The following is a 16,564-nucleotide window of genomic DNA, read 5'->3' on the forward strand; positions in this document are numbered from 1 at the left end:
TCTTTTAATTTACAAGATGAATATGATGCCTTACTTGAGGTGTACACAAAACTTACCCAAGATTATTCTCTCCTAAAGAAAAAGAATATGGAACTTTTAAAACAAAATGAGATGTTGAAAAACGAGAATATCAATCTTGGAAAAGATAAGTGTAGCACAAGTAGTGATCCATACAAATCTTGTAAAATGCATGAAAATGAAATTACAAATCTTAAGAACACTTTAGCTAAGTTCAATGAATCTTCAAAGAACTTAGATAAAATGTTGAAAAACCAAAAGCATGTTCATAATAAGGAAGGTTTGGGTTTTGAAAAAGGAAAATTTAAAAATGCTAAAACTCCTATTAGGCAACCGCAAGCCCAAAAGGTAAGCATGCCTAAAAGGAATGAAGCCTTTAAACATCCTCCTCAACATGCTTCATTTAGAAATTATAATCACAATGCATATAGATCAAAAGATGTTGCATTTAGGAAACAACCTAGGCAACCATTTAGAAACATGCATAGGATGCATAATCCAAATGTCATATGTCATTATTGTAATAAAGTAGGTCATATAGCACCCGTATGCTTTACTAGAATTAAACATATAAACTTTCGTAGTCAAGATACGAGATGGGCACCTTATGGGCATTATGCTCATACTAACCATCAAGGACCCAAATTCACTTGGGTACCTAAATCCCAATTTTAATTATTTTGTAGGTACGTGTTGGAGCTAAGGATACAAATTGGTATGTTGATAGTGGATGCTCCAAACACATGACCGGCGATGAATCAAAATTCACCGCAATAGAGCCTACAAACGGAGGAAACGTGATCTATGGAGACAACAACACCGGCAAAGTAATCGGCGTTGGAAAAGTTGGTAAAAATCCTTCTACCTCCATAGATAATGTTATACTTGTCAAAGGTATCAAACATAATCTCATTAGTGTTAGCCAACTTTGTGACAAAGGAAACTTAGTCACCTTTGATTCAAAATATTGTTTGATAAAAAGGCAAGACACTAATGAAATTGTGCTAATTGGGCACCGTGTTGACAATGTATACATGATTAATCTAAATGAAGTTTCCTCAAATGATGTGAAATGCCTTGTTAGTAAAAATGATGAAACTTGGTTATGGCATCGTAGAGTAGCTCATGCTAACATGGACCATCTTAACAAGTTGGTCTCTAAAGAGTTAGTAATCGGCTTACCAAAACTACGTTTTGAAAAAGACGTCCTTTGCGACGCATGTCAAAAGGGAAAACAAGTAAAGGCCTCTTTTAAATCCAAAAACATTGTTTCAACAACAAGGCCATTACAACTTTTGCACATGGATTTATTTGGTCCTTCTAGGACTATGAGCTTTGGTGGCAATTACTATGCTTTAGTTATTGTTGATGATTACTCTCGATTTACATGGACCTTGTTCCTAGCAAACAAGAGTGATGCATTTCGAGCATTCAAAAGATTAGCCAAAGTTATTCAAATGAAAAGAATTTGCATATATCATCTATTAGAAGTGATCATGGTGGAGAATTTGAAAACAATCTTTTTGAAACTTTTTGTGAAGAAAATGGCATTGAGCATAATTTTTCCTCTCCTAGAACACCACAACAAAATGGTGTGGTTGAAAGGAAAAATCGTCATTTAGAAGAAATGGCGAGAACTATGCTCAATGAGGCTAATATTCCTAAGTACTTTTGGGCGGATGCGGTTAGTACCGCGTGTTATGTTATGAATAGGATTATCATTCGACCTATTCTTAAGAAAACACTGTACGAATTGTACAAAGGAAGAAAGCCAAATATTTTCCACCTTCACGTCTTTGGTTGTAAATGCTTTATTCTAAACAATGGAAAAGATAACTTAGGCAAATTTGATGCTAAGGCTGATGAAGGAATCTTCTTAGGCTACTCTTTAACTAGCAAAGCTTTTAGAGTATATAATAAACGCATCATGACTATGGAAGAAAGTATTCATGTCGCTTTTGATGAAACTAACCGTTGTTGTGCTAGAAAAGATTTTGATGAAAATGTAGAAAACTTTGATTCACTAAATTTGAATGGTGAAGACAAAGAAAAAGATTTAAATGAAGCCTCTACAAGCTCAACAAAGGATAGCGTTCAAGTTGAAGAAATTGAACCATCACAAGTACAAATAAATGCACTTCCAAAGGATTGGCATACTTCAAAGGATCATCCTCTAGACAACGTCATTGGTGATGTTTCGAAAGGGGAAAAGAAGGAACTTTCGTTAGCCAAACCAAATATTGCAAGGAACTGCTCAAAAGATTTGGAATGGACAATGCTAAGGCAATGGACACACCAATGAGCACTACTTGCTACCTTGACAAAGATGAACAAGGTAAAAGCATAGATGTAAAGAAGTATAGAGGCATGATAGGATCATTACTTTATCTAACGGCAAGTAGGCCAGATATCATGTTTAGTGTATGCATGTGTGCGAGATACCAAGCTAATCCTAAGGAATCTCACTTAAGTGCGGTAAAAAGGATTATGAAGTATCTCATAGGAACATTAAATGTTGGATTGTGGTATCCGAAAGGATCCAATTGTGATTTGATTGGTTATTCCGATTCCGATTTTGCCGGTTGCAAATTGGATAGGAAAAGCACTAGCGGCACTTGTCACTTGCTAGGAAACTCTTGTTTCATGGCATAGTAAGAAACAAGTAAGTGTAGCCTTGTCTACCGCCGAAGCCGAGTATGTAGCCGCCGGTAGTTGTTGCGCCCAAATTTTATGGATGAAACAACAACTTATGGACTATGGACTCATGCTTGATCACATTCCTATCAAATGTGATAATACTAGTGCAATAAATTTAACCAAGAATCCGGTTCAACATTCAAGAACCAAGCATATTGAGATTAGACATCACTTCATAAGAGACCATGTTGAAAAGGGTGATGTGGTTATTGAATTTGTCGAAACTAGTAAACAACTAGCGGACATCTTCACTAAACCTTTATGTAAAGAAAGTTTTTTTAACATCCGAAATGAACTTGGTATCTTGGATTCTAATCTAATATGATTTGTTTGAATTCATTGTATTCATATTGTTTTTTTTTGTATCTCTTACTAACTTAAGCATTGGAGATATCCAATTAGCCATTGTTTTGTAGGTTTATGAGTTGATGAATGAGTAATTAATCTTGAGGTAGATTGAAGAATTTGAAGATTATAAACAATGGAGGATCAACAAATTGAAGTTTATCATGGTTTAAGTGAGTATATACATAATGAAACTCAAAGGATTGAAGAAAGAACCACCAAAGGATGAAAATTTGGTGATTTTGGGCGAAATGATGTATGTTGCATCGATGCAACCAAGCTCTGCATCGATGCAAAGCACACGACGTGCTATGTGCATCGATGCAAAGCCTATTGCATCGATGCAAACTCGACCAAATTGCACAAAAACACGTGAATTTGGGATTTTTGAGCAACAAAACCCCACTTTTTCATCATCTTCAACCTCACAACTCATATCCCCAAATTCAAACCTCCATAACCTCCAAAACAAGCTCACATATAGCTCCATACAACTCACAAAACTTTGATACCCACTACAAACAAACTACATATTTGAAGTCCCCACATTCTCCTCTACAAAACCCATAAAACAAAATCATCCACAATGCCTAGAATCAAGAGAACCATGAAGAAGTCAAAAGACTCCTCAAGTGTGGTTCCACCTCCAAATAATCATCCTTTGGCAAGGTACTTTGCTTCTAATGAAGATCTTCAATTCTATGAGGCAAGGCTCGCCGGAAGAAAGGAAATTCCTCCAAGGTATTTGGATCCGACCCTTCTTGTCATTCATAAGTTTGATACTCTTAAGGCTATTCTAGTTCAACAAGGCCTCATGGATTTTGTTCAAATTAAGAGTAAATATTATCCGGATTTAGTTGCCATAGCCTATAGTACACTCATGATTGAGATTGATGAGGAAGATGAATCAAATTTCACATTATTCTTCAAGATAGGAAGAAAGGATTATAGGCTAGATGGTGATGAGTTAGCCACCATTTGGGAGTTGCCAAATCAAGGTGACTTGTTTCAAGGTGGTAAAACCCCAATTGATGAATGGGGTTATTCAAAGGAAAATGCCATGCATTTGTTCAACCTTGTACAAGGAGCTCACTCCAAAATTAGTTGCAATTCAATGAGTGCGAAACATAGAACTTTGTTATATCTAGTCACCTATGTATTGCAACCTAGAATATCCGGGCATGCGAATGTAAATGATGAAGATTTGATTGTCATGTGGGCTATGATAAATGGGATTAAGATTAATTGGCCATACTTTATAGTACAACATATGATTAGGCTCAAGATGAAGGATAGGAATGGTGGATTAGGATTCCTTTGCCTATGGTCTAAAGTCTTTGATTATGTTGGTATTGATGTATCAAATGAGATTGCCAAGGAAGTACCACCTCAATCTTGTATCAACACTCATCTTCTCAACAAAATGGGAAGAAGAAATGTTGATGAACAAGATCCTCAAGAGCAAGCTCCTCCACAAGCACCTCAAGCTCAAGAACCACCCTCCTTGGTTGATGTAATGAGAGAATTACAATCCATCAACCAAAACATCCAAAGGATTGAAGTAGAGCATGGTAGGCAACTTGAAGCACTTAATCGTCGTGTGTCTCGTGTAGATAATCGCACGGGTCGCTTGGATCGTCGTATTGATGACTTATATGAGCATTTCGGCATCCACCTACCGTATGAAGAGGATAATGATGATGATGAAGACCAAGATTGATTGTCTCCTCTTCATCAAGTCACTTTTTATTGCTTTATGTTTATTTGATTATATGAATTGTTAAACTAACTCCTAGTAAGCTAAGGATTTCTATTATGGTTTAAATACTTTGATATTTTCTTCATAATTTTGTTTAATGATTAATGCTTGTATGCTTATTTGGTGATTAACTCAAAATAGGCTTGGTACCCCTATTTTAAGTTAATGTGCATGCCTTGATATATTTCACTTCTTTAGGGGGAATTATGCATGCTTATTATATATATAAAGAAATCAAATTCTTTTTGAAAGGGGGAATATCTCATCCTTGAGATTAATAGAGAAATTGAACTTAAAAAAATTCATTGTTTTATGCATGCTTCTTTGACACATTTCAAACTCCTTTCTTTTTGATAATGTCAAAAGGGGGAAGAAAAGTTTGAGGATATTTTTGAACTTTTGAAAAAGAAGAAGTTTGAGGATTTGAAAAGAAGAAATAAACAATGATTTCAAAAAGACTTCCGCTAAGCAAAAACTTTGATATCTAAATCGTTTTCTTTGATAAACACCCTTTAAGGGAACAAATGCACATATTTAGGGGGAACTCCTGCAAAATTTTTTGTGAAGTCTTCTCCAAAGCTTTCTATAAAACAAAGTGCATCATTGTTGCTTTCAAAATCATTTATAAATGCATATCCTCAAAATTGGTTTGGCATTATCAAAAAGGGGAAAATTGTAAATCATGTTGCTTGTATGTGAAGTTTGTATTCATAGGTTTTGATGAATGACAAACCAACAAACGACATGAAAGACAAACCAACAAACAACTTGAATAAACAAGCATGATTGAAAGATCAACCAACATTCAACATTGAGGAATGAAGAGTTGAAAGCAACACAACAACAACAAGAAACTCAAGTCCACAACATTTGAAGACAAGTATAGTGTCTTAGGACTTAGGTAACTTCTTGTTAAGAACCAATTGCTAAATCTCTCAACACACACTCACAAAATGTTTTGATGCACATCTTGCAATTCGATGCTAGCCAAATGGTTTAAAAACTTGTTTTCAAAGGTACAAAAGCATAGGAATTGACTTCAACAAGTTTGAGATCAATCCTAAGCATTTTGAAGTGATTTTAAGCCATTCTGTAAGGTTTGCATCGATGCACACTCATCTTGCATCGATGCAAAGCATGCAACGACTTGTTGCATCGATGCAAAGATGTTTGCATCGATGCAACCTAGCTGAAAATTCAAATTTCAGCGTCAAAGACACATTTGCATCGATGCAAAGTGTTATGCATCGATGCAAATAATTCAAAAACAAAAAAAAAACGGCTAGTTTTGACATAAAGGCTCCATCCCATTAATTCTCCAACGTTTCTAAGGTTTGGGGAATCTATAAATGGATGGATTGAAGCCTTATTTCACGATTTTGAGTATTTGGAAACTATCTTGTTCATATTCTTTCATTCTACACATTTGTTAAAGTGATATAATACACAATTTGAGAGAGCAATATCAATTGGTTCAATAGTGCTAAACTTGTAATCATACACTCTTCTAGAGAGTACTCATTTCATCTCAACAATTCTTTGAGAATTGTTTTCTTGTACACCTTGTAAATTGGAGTGTGATCTCCAAGGTTGAGTCAAGAGTTATAAACACTATAGTCGGTGAGGATACCAAAGAGGTATACTAAGTACTCAAGGCAAATCTTAGAGAAGGTATCTCTAAGTGGAGTGGGTTAGTATACGAGTGGTGATCATATACCGTGAGGTGTTAGAAACTAAGGACTCGGATTGTAAAAGGTTTTGCGTGAGCACCTTGAAGCTTGGCAATAGTGGAACTTCTCAATTGCGATTGAGAAAGAAAGTGGACGTAGGACAAGGATTGTGCCGAACCACTCTAAATAGCGTTTGCATTTCTCCAAACTCATCTCTTCAATATTATTGTCTGTTACCTTTGAGCAAATAAATTGTGATCGAAAAGTAGCTTCGTAAGTACTTAAGGAGTGGCTTAAGTCCGATTGGTGAAAAGCTTGATCAATTTATTTGAGTTGGTGTCTATTGGAAAGTAAAAGCTCCTTATAAATGCTTAGCAACTGAGTTAAGCTCTTGGAAAAATACTAGTACAATAACACTTTTGTATATTGTCTTTAACTTTCGTAAAAAGATTCATTGTTATTGCAATACTCAATTCACCCCCCCTCTTGAGTAATTGTGCATAGGTTCTACAAAATGTCACCACAAAAGTTTGGATTAAATAGATAAATCATATACTAAATATAAATTTTTTTACCACTTATAAAAATATAATATTTATTAATTATTTTTGTTGCGTTTTTAAATTATTCAAAGACTTATTTATCGTTTATATCTTTAGATATTATTTATATCAACAATATAAATTTTTGGATATTATTTTATGTTCGGTAGCTCGGGTACTCAAACGGATCGGATCACGATGTAGTGAAGGAATAGGCGACTGGGAGGTGGATGCTGAAGGGCTCCAGTGGAAGACTCCCCCGATCTAGCGGGTTGAAGATGAGATGGGGCCACCTACAAGGACTCCGACGCACAAGTTAGTGTCTGTACAAGAGACGGCAGGTAGGGTTAGGATTTTGTGACGTACCTCTGGGGAGGGGTAGGGCCCTCCCCTTATATATTCTGTATTGGTGTGGGTCCCACACAGGCAGACCCTCTTTTTTGAAAATTTCCTTTCTAGTTGTTCAGGCTGACGCGAAGGAGAGGGGGTGACGTGTGGGTCACCTCCCGTCGGATGGGTCGGACGTCCGGCCCGAGGTTTCTGGTCTGTTGGGCTGGGCCGGAATAGTGCCCACAACGCGCCAGCTATGGGTGTGAGCGCCGTGGTTGGCGCATTCTTCTCAACTCCCCTTTTTGTGCGGTTCTCGACAGGTCGGCTGCTCGTGATAGGGTCATGCCCCCTACGCGCGAGTGGCCTTCGTCTGTTCTTTGGGGAACGTCAATCGTTACCTCGTTTTTCGCATTGAACATTTAATGCTCATTATGGCTGACTTGAAGATTGGGTGAAAAGACTACTATACCCCTGCCTTTTTGCGCTTCTTCTTTGACGGTTACCATTCTAATTCTTTCAAAACTTCCTTTTCCCCTTCTTTCATTCATTTTCACTTCTGCCTCCACTCACTGCTTCATTCTCTGAGTTGTTCTTGGCTGCAGAGTTTCTACCACACTTCTGCCTACCTTCTTCCGTTCGCTTTCCTCCTTCTGTTTGTTGCATATTTTTCCGGTAAGCATTTCTTACTTTATATATTACTTTTCTGCACTTGTTCCGTTTTCGTTGTTCTGCAGATCAATGCATGCCATTTTCCCTTTTCGTTTTAATTCACATTTACTTGAATCTGTGCAATACGTATTAGATAGTTGCTAGGGGGTACTATTTTGGTGTCTATTTCTTACTTTAGTCATTCCAGGCTTTAGATACTAACGTAGGTGCCATGGATTAGTGATGTACTTTGTCGTAGATACATTTTGTTTATCTTCTGACTTTGCAATCTCCTGGGTTAACTTGAGCGGTGCCCCACTGTAGGTATGGCACGACCACCAGCACCGAATGTTATTAATTTTTATGCCTGGGTCACATCGGATATGAAGGACACATTGTCTAGGGTAACTAGAGAGGAGCTTCAGACTCTTCGGGACACGGGTTCCTTGTGCGGGGGTGGTCCTCAGGAAGCGCACTACCAAGTCTATGTCCCCAGCAATTGCGAGAGGGTATGTCATAAAAATATGGCTTCCCCTCGGGTGGTCGACTGGCTGTGGGTGTACAAGCCTATGTTCGCCACTCTAGGTCTCCGCCATTCGGTGCTTTGAACTAGTGTGCGAATACCTGGAGATCCCGGCCTCCGTGAACGTCTTCCTCTACCTCTTCCTGATGACAAACCCTTCCCGCAAGGGAAAGACAAAGAAAGGATACATGTCCTTCCGGGCCGTTCAAGGTCGTAGGATATTCGGTCTCTCTGAAAATTCTTTTCATCACTTCAAGAGTACCTTCTTCAAAGTGAGGCCTGCCCCGGGTCATCATCCTTTCTGGCTCACCCTGGAGGGAGAGAGGCGGATCCCGACTTACTGGAGTTTCGGAGCCGGCTCGAACTACTTGATAAAGGAAACTTATGAGGGAATGAGTGAAGAGAACCGCAGAATCGCCAACATACTGTTAGCGATTTTTGTTTCTGGTGCGCGAAATTGTGAACAATACTTTTCACAACTCTCATAATCTCCGGTCATGAACTCCAAGAACTTGGTAGTTCAATTCCATGGCATTACACAACTTCGCACAACTAACCAGCAAGTGCACTGGGTCGTCCAAGTAATACCTTACGTGAGTAAGGGTCGATCCCACGGAGATTGTTAGCATTGAAGCAAGCTATGGTCATCTTGTAAATCTTAGTCAGGCAAACTCAAATGTATATGATGATGAATGAAAACAACATAAAAGATAAAGATAGTGATACTTATGTAATTCATTGGTAGGAACTTCAGATAAGCGTATGAAGATGCCTTCCCTTCCGTCTCTCTGCTTTCCTACTGCCTTCATCCAATCCTTCTTACTCCTTTCCATGGCAAGCTCGTGTAGGGTTTCACTGTTGTCAGCAGCTACCTCCCATCCTCTCATTGAAAACAATTGCATATGCTCTGGTCACAGCATAGCGGAATTCATCTGTCGGTTCTCAATCAGACCGGAATAGAATCCAGTGATTCTTTTGGCGTCTGTCACTAACGCCCCGCCCTCAGGAGTTTGAAGCACGTCACAGTCATTCAGTCATTGAATCCTACTCAGAATACCACAGACAAGGTTAGACCTTCCGGATTCTCATGAATGCTGCCATCAGTTCTCGCCTATACCACGAAGACTCTGATCTCACGGAATGGTTGGCTCGTTTGTCAGGCGAGCACTCGGTTGTCAGGCGATCAACCATGCATCGTGCAATCAGGAATCCAAGAGATATTCACTAAGCCTCAGATGCTTGTAGAACAAGAATGGTTGTCAGTCACCTTGTTCATGAGTGAGAATGGTGATGGGCGTCAATCATCACCTTCATCAAGTTGAAGAACAAGTGATATCTTGGACAAAGAACAAGTGGAATTGAATGGAAGAACAATAGTAATTGCATTAATACTCGAGGTACAGCAGAGCTCCACACCTTAATCTATGGTGTGTAGAAACTCCACCGTTGAAAATACATAAGCATAAGGTCTAGGCATGGCCGAATGGCCAGCCTCCCAATGATCTAAGATAGCATAAAATGAAGATAGCTACCAAAGTCCTTAGATACAATAGTAAAAGGTCCTACTTATAGATAACTAGTAGCCTAAGGTGTACAAAGATGAGTAAATGACATAAAAATCCACTTCCGGGCCCACTTGGTGTGTGCTTGGGCTGAGCAATGAAGCATTTTCGTGTAGAGACTCTTCTTGGAGTTAAACGCCAGCTTTAGTGCCAGTTTGGGCGTTTAACTCCCAATTAGGTGCCAGTTCCGGCGTTTAACGCTGGAATTTCTTGAGGTGACTTTGAACGCCGGTTTGGACCATCAAATCTTGGGCAAAGTATGGACTATTATATATTGCTGGAAAGCCCAGGATGTCTACTTTCCAACGCCGTTGAGAGCGCGCCAATTGGGCTTCTGTAGCTCCAGAAAATCCACTTCAAGTGCAGGGAGGTCAGAATACAACAGCATCTGCAGTCCTTTTCAGTCTCTGAATCAGATTTTTGCTCAGGTCCCTCAATTTCAGCCAGAAAATACCTGAAATCACAGAAAAACACACAAACTCATAGTGAAGTCCAGAAAAGTGAATTTTAACTAAAAACTAATAAAAATATACTAAAAACTAACTAGATCATACTAAAAACATATTAAAAACAATGCCAAAAAACATACAAATTATCCGCTCATCAGTTTCTAAGAATTTGAATCCTCATTCGGTGATGAGGGATCGGGAGGTCGGTTGGGCCCACGTGGGTAGGTCATTTCCTCGTTTTCTATTTCTCCTCTTACTAATAACCCAACCCCTTACTTCCTCACTTGTGTTTATTTTATAGTTGCCATGGCTGAAAGAAAGACTACCATGGAGGACCTGGTGGCCCACTTCCTCGGTGGGAGTGATGACGACAATTCTTTCGCGACTCACTTTGAGATCCTGGGTGCTGACGTCGTCGGTGAAGGTAGTGGTTGGGGCGCTGCCGAAGATCAGGCTAACTCTCAGCCTTCAGGGAATATCCAGGATAAGGACCCTCCGCACACCGCTGTGGAGGAACCGATCCTAGAGCAGGAGGCTATCCCTGAGGATGACCCTGAACTGATGATCGTCCCCAACCCCAAGATGCGAAAAACAGATTCTGGGAAGACCCTGACCATGATTGAGAGGAGCTTTGATGTTGGAGGCTTCATTGACTCCCATCTCCTTCCGAGAACTGAGGACTTCTTCTTCGAGGAAGACCTTGTCGCACAGGCAAAGTGGAACTACCGTAGCCTCCTCCGAGCTGCCGCCATCGCCCAGAAGGTGGAACACATCCTCTCTCAGCGTCAGGCCTTAAAAGGGAAGCTTCGCGCCGCTCAGAAAGATATCTCCGACCTGAAGGCCCGAGAAGAAACCCTGAAGACCTGGCCGCCGAGAAAGATAAGAAAGCAGAGGAGGACGCCTCCAAAATCAACAAGTTTGCGGCTTAGGGTCAGGACGTTGCTGCAGAGGCCAAGGTTAAAGATTTGGAGAAAAAGCTTAAGGAGTTGGAGGAGAAGCAGGGTGAGATCGAGAGGTCAGCCTAGTCCACTTAGCAAGAGGTCGTTGCTCTGAAAAAGAGGAATAAGGACATTGTGAGGGACGCGAAGAAGGTCATCAAGGCCATCGAGGAAGGGATCAAGGCCCAAATCGCTGTCTTGGCTCCCGACCTTGACATTTCTTTGGTTGGGGCCTTCAAGAAAGTTCAGGATGGCAAGATTGTGGACATCCCCAAAAAGGCGGGAGCCCCTCAGTAGTTGCAGCGTTGTCATCTTTCCTTGTAACTTTGTTTGTATTTTGACTTGTTGGGCCGATGTGTTGCTCTGACCGTATAATATTTGGACTTATTGGGCCGACAAATTTTATGTTGTACTTATGCCGATTTGTTACCTTTGGAAGATGTTTACTTTCTATTCTTTACCCAGCCGGTAGGCTTTGTATTACTCGTAGGCCGATTAGTTACCTTTAGAAAATATTTGAAAGCTTGCAACTTTCCTAGCTTTATCGGTTGGCCAGTAGGCCATATATTTTCTTATGGAACTTTTGTACTGACTAGGGCTCCCGGGGTGATCAGTCCCGGTTAGCCGTGAAAAGAAAAAGATATCATTTAAAATAAACAAAATCTCATAATGCAATGTCCATGGTATTTATAATGGATCGAAATAAATAGGGTAGCAAAAGGGGTAACAAAGTAGCAAACGAAATAACACAAACTAAATGATAGAGAAATGAGCAGTATTGAACGAAAGAGGATAAACCCATTAAATCGCCGGGTCACCCTTCAAGAGTAGAATCTTTTTTAAGTTCACCACGTTCCATGTCCTGGGTACCTCATTCCCATTCAAGCGTTCTAGCTTGTAAGCTCCCTTGCCAAGTACTTCTCTTACCCTGTATGGGCCCTCCCAATTCGCTGTCAACTTGCCTTCTCTTGGGGTCGGTAATCTGATGCTGTTCCTCCACAACACCAGGTCGCCTGGCTCAAAAATCCTTTTCAGCACTTTGGCGTTGCATCTGAAAGCTACCTTTTGTCTTAATGCCGTTTCTGTCAAATGAGCCATCTCTCTTATTTCATTAATTAGGTTTTTTTCTACTGCTTCTTTAACGCCTCCCAGGAGCATTCTCGGGCTTGGTTCTCCAATTTCAATCGAAATGACCACGTCAACTCCATAGGTAAGTTGGAACGGGGTTTTCCCGGTAGAGGACTGAGGCGTCATCCTATATGACCATAAAACCGAGGCGAGCTCATTTGCCCATGAACCTTTCTTCTGGTCAAGTCGTTTCTTCAGGCCATGAAGGATGACCATATTCGCAGCTTCTACTTGGCCATTACTCTGGGGATGTTCGACTGAAGAGAATTTCTGCTTGATTCCCAATCCTGAGAGGAATTCTCCAAACTTCTTGTCCGCGAATTGCATCCTGTTGTCCGAGATGAAGACTTCTAGGATTCTAAATCTAGAGACCACTTGTCTTCACATGAACTTCTGATAGTTTGCTAAGGATATACTGGCTAACGGTTCTGCCTCGACCCACTTGGTGTAGTAATCAATTGCCACAATTAGGTACTTGACCTGTCCGGGACCCGCTAGGAACTGTCCTAATAGATCAACTCCCCACTAGGCAAAAGGCTGCAACGCCAGCATAGAATTTAACTCCATTGCTGGTGAATTGTGGAAGTTAGCATTCTCCTGGCATTTCTTGCACTTTCTCACAAATTATTGAGCATCCGCCATCATGGAAGGCCAATAGTAACCTCCCCTAACAAGCTTTCTGGCCAGGGCTTTCCCCCCAATGTGGTGGCCACAACACCCTTCGAGGACTTCGCTTAGGATGTAGTCCGTCTGATTGGGATGTAGGCACTTTAGCAGGGGCTGGTTCAGCCCTCGCTTGAACAACTGGCTTTGTATTGTCACATACTTGGCCGCTTCTCTTCTTATCATCTTTGTCGTCATCTCGTCCTTGGGGTGTTTCCCGTCCTCCAAGAAGCTAAGGATTGGATCAATCCATGAGATGATGCTCGTCGCTTGGGACACACATAGGGTCACCGCAGGCTCCTTGATTCAAAGATCGGTTTCCTAACCCCAGCTTTGTACTTGCCAGCTTTGATAGGAAGTCGGCCTATGCATTCCTTTCTCTTGGGACATGCTACACCACAATCTCCTCAAAGTCTCCACTTAATTTTTTAACCTTTTCCAAGTATTTTTGTAACAAAGAATCTCTAGCATAGTAGATCCCATTGATTTGGGAGGTAACAATTTGGGAATCATTGTTTACCTCAATTCGCGTTGCCCCGACTTCTTTCGCCAAGAGTAGGCCTCCTATCAAGGCCTCGTACTCTGCCTGGTTATTCGAGACCGGAAAATCAAACTTGATAGACTGTTCATATATCACCCCCGCTGAACTTTCAAGGATTATCCCTGCTCCCCCAAACGCTTGGTTGGAGGCTCTGTCGACATGGAGCTTCCAACGTGAGCCCAGGTTCTCGTGGGGGTCCCCCATTATCTCTTCTAGGAAATATGCCATTGCTTGAGCCTTGATTGTATGCCTAGGCTTGTACTGCAGATCATACTGGGATAGCTCGACTGCCCATGTCATCATTCGCCCTGCTAGATTGGATTTCTGCAAAACTTGGCGGATTGCTTGGTCTGTTCTTACAGTGATCTGGTCCCCCTAAAAGTACTGCCTCAGTCTTTGAGACGAAGTCAGGAGCGCATAAGCCAGCTTTTCCAGCTTGGTGTACCTTAGCTCCACTCCTTGTAGCGCTTTGCTAATGAAATAAACCGGCTGTTGGGTTTTGTCATCTTCTTGGACTAGGACGGTCGCCAAGGCCTCGTCCGTCACTGCCAAGTACAGGAACAACATCTCACTGTTTTTAGGCTTACCCAGGACAAGTGGGGGCTGAAAGTATCCTCTTGAAATGGTTGAAAGCTTTTTCGCAGGTTGGAGTCCATTCAAAGGCTATCCCTTTCCTCATGAGGTTAAAGAAGGGTAGAGCTTTGGTTGTCGACGCGCTGAGGAAACGGGATAGGGTCGTGAGCCTTCCGGCCAATCTCTGCACGTCTTTAACACAACCTAGGCTTGTCATTCGCAGAATGGCTTCGCACTTGTCAGGGTTGTCCTCAACCTCCCTCTGGGTTATCATGAAGCCGAGAAACTTCCCAGCTTCCATGGGAAAGGCGCATTTGAGCGGATTGAGTTTCATGTTGTGCTTACGGAGAGATGTGAAGATGGTCTCCAAGTCACCGAATAAGTCCTCTGGTTGGCTGGTTCTCACCAAAATGTCGTTGACGTAGACTTCAGCTGACTTCCCGATGTGGTTGCTGAATACTTTATTCATTAGCCTCTGGTAAGTCGCTCTTGCATTCTTCAGTCCGAACGGCATCATCCTGTAGTAATAAGTGCCCCCTGGCATTATGAACGCCGTTTTTTCTCGTCAGGTCGGTGCATTGGTATCTTGTTATATCCAGAGTACGCATCCATGAAGCTCAGGAACCAATATCCCACCGCCGTATCCACCAGGGCATCAATATTTGGGAGGGAAAAGAGTCATTGGGACACGCCTTATTGAGGTTCGAATAGTCGACACACATCCTTCATTTTCCATTTGCTTTTTTGACAAGGACTACATTTGACAACTACATCGAGTATTCGAGTTTTCTGATGAACCCCACTTTTAACAGGCTGTCCGTCTGCTTGGCCACCTCGTTAGCTCTCTCTTGGGACATCTTCCTTTGCCTCTAAGCAATGGGCTTGGCATCTGGCTTCACAGCAATCCGGTGAGACATGAAATCGAGGTCCACTCCCAGCATGTCGGCTGGGGTCCAGACGAATAAGTCGCCGTTTGCCCTGATGGCCTCTATGAGGGGTTCTTTCAAGTTATGAGGGAGGTTCCTGTTCACAAAGGTGAATTTGTCCTCCGTATCCCCGATCCGGAATTTCTCCAAATCTCCCTCTGGCTCCAGCCTCGGCTTATCATTTACTCTGACGTCTAAGTCGACCAAAAAGACCCCCGATGCTTCCTTCGATTTCTTTCTCAAGGAGAGGCTGGCGTTGTCACATGCAACCGCGGTTTTCAGGTCTCCCCTGAGGGATCTGACGGACCCGTTGTCGGTGATAAATTTCATTAAAAGAAGCTTGGTGCATATCACAGCAGTGAATTCATTGATCATCTTCCTCCCTAGGATGGCGTTTTAAGCTGTGGAGTCTCTTAGGACTACAAACTCCGCCATTACCATCCTCTTTCCTTCTCCTTCACCAACACAAACCGGGAGTCCTAGGGCGTCGAACACGTTCCTGAACATGATGTTGGAGTCGCCCCCAGTATCCACAAGGATCCGCTTGACCAACCCTGTTCCAACCCTTGTTATAATCACCATAGGGGGATTTTCCTGGATGTTGTGACTCCACTGGTCCTCAGGTCCAAACGATATCCTCGGAAGCTCCTTAGGCTGGGGGCCATGGGTCCCCGACGACACGGCTAGGACTTTGGCATCTTTTTTGGAGGCGGACCTTGACTTATGGGGCGCATCTCTCCCGATTACCACGTTTTCCACGGTGAGGGCGTTGTCAGTGTCCTCGCTAGGTCCTTGTTTCTGTTTCAAGACTCGGCCACGATCCTCCTTGGAACGTTCTCGCTCCCTTCTTCTGGGTTTCCTTATGAACCGGAAAACTCGGTTAGCTTTCCTTCCCGGATGGCTTGTTCCAAGGCATCTTTCAGGTCAAAACAATACTGGGTTTTATGGCCAAACCCTTTGTGTTAATCGCAATACAGGCTCTTGTTCCCACCTATTCTATCTTTCAACTGCCAGGGATTTGATAGAATGCCCTTGTCAGCGATTTGTTGATAAACCTCGATGATGGGAGCCATGAGGAGGGTGTAGTTCGTGAACTTTCCCACCCGGGAGAACGGCTTGTAAGGTTTCCCTGGTCCCCCTTCCTTGGCGGGTTCTCTTGGTTTATCTCCGTGCCCGGGGTAGCGGGGAAGGGGGTTAGCTAGCTACCGTTTGTTGGCCGCCACCACCTGACTCACTTCCTTGTCGTTAATGT

The sequence above is a fragment of the Arachis stenosperma genome, chromosome 4 (assembly GCF_014773155.1).
Source record: "Arachis stenosperma cultivar V10309 chromosome 4, arast.V10309.gnm1.PFL2, whole genome shotgun sequence".
Classification (NCBI taxonomy): domain Eukaryota; kingdom Viridiplantae; phylum Streptophyta; class Magnoliopsida; order Fabales; family Fabaceae; genus Arachis; species Arachis stenosperma.